General features: G+C 38.9%; 1 non-coding gene across 1 annotated transcript; it reads right to left on the bottom strand.

Annotated features, from left to right (window-relative positions):
* Positions 1-220: 220 nt before the first annotated feature.
* LOC121225306 (small nucleolar RNA R71) lies at positions 221-327 on the bottom strand. The gene has a single exon (XR_005923173.1). It is a non-coding gene; the product is annotated as a small nucleolar RNA R71 (small nucleolar RNA).
* Positions 328-691: the final 364 nt, after the last annotated feature.

Genomic DNA, 691 nt, shown 5'->3' with positions numbered 1-691 from the left:
CGAGGATCCAAACACTCATTTAGCAAATTTTTTGGAATTCTGCAACACTTTTAAGATCAATGGCGTTTTTGACGATGTCATTTGCCTTCGGTTGTTCCCATTCTCATTGAGGAACAAAGCTAAACAGTGGTTAAACTCGTTACCATGAGGGTCAATCACTACTTGGGAACAAATGACCGAAAAATTTTTACTTAAATATTTTTTGCCGGCTAAAATGCCTAAATTAAGGAATGATATCTCTTCTTTTGTGCAGATGGATTTAGAAACTCTTTATGATGCATGGGAGAGATACAAGGACCTATTGAGAAGGTGCCCTCACCATGGGTTACCTCTCTGGTTGCAGGTTCAAACTTTTTACAACGATGTGAACCCCTCAACAAGGCAACTTATTGACGCAGCCACCGGTGGAACGTTAAATAATAAAACACCTGAAGTGGCTTACGAATTTATTGAAGAGATATCACTGAATAATTATTAGTGGCAAGTTATGAGAACAAAGCTTATGAAAGCAGCTGGTGTTTTCAACCTCGATGCGGTTACTATGCTATCTAACCGATAGAACTTTTAAATAAGAAGATTGATGGTTTGTATGGTTCTACTCAGGTACATCCAGTGATGAGGTGTGATTTAAATGGAGGAGGAGTACATAACACAGAATTTCAATCCTTCAACCCTACCACCGAGGAGGAAC

This window comes from Gossypium hirsutum, chromosome A03 (assembly GCF_007990345.1).
Source record: "Gossypium hirsutum isolate 1008001.06 chromosome A03, Gossypium_hirsutum_v2.1, whole genome shotgun sequence".
NCBI lineage: Eukaryota > Viridiplantae > Streptophyta > Magnoliopsida > Malvales > Malvaceae > Gossypium > Gossypium hirsutum.
The sequence above is the reverse complement of the archived record's forward strand: the minus strand, read 5'-3'. Positions and strand labels throughout refer to the sequence as shown.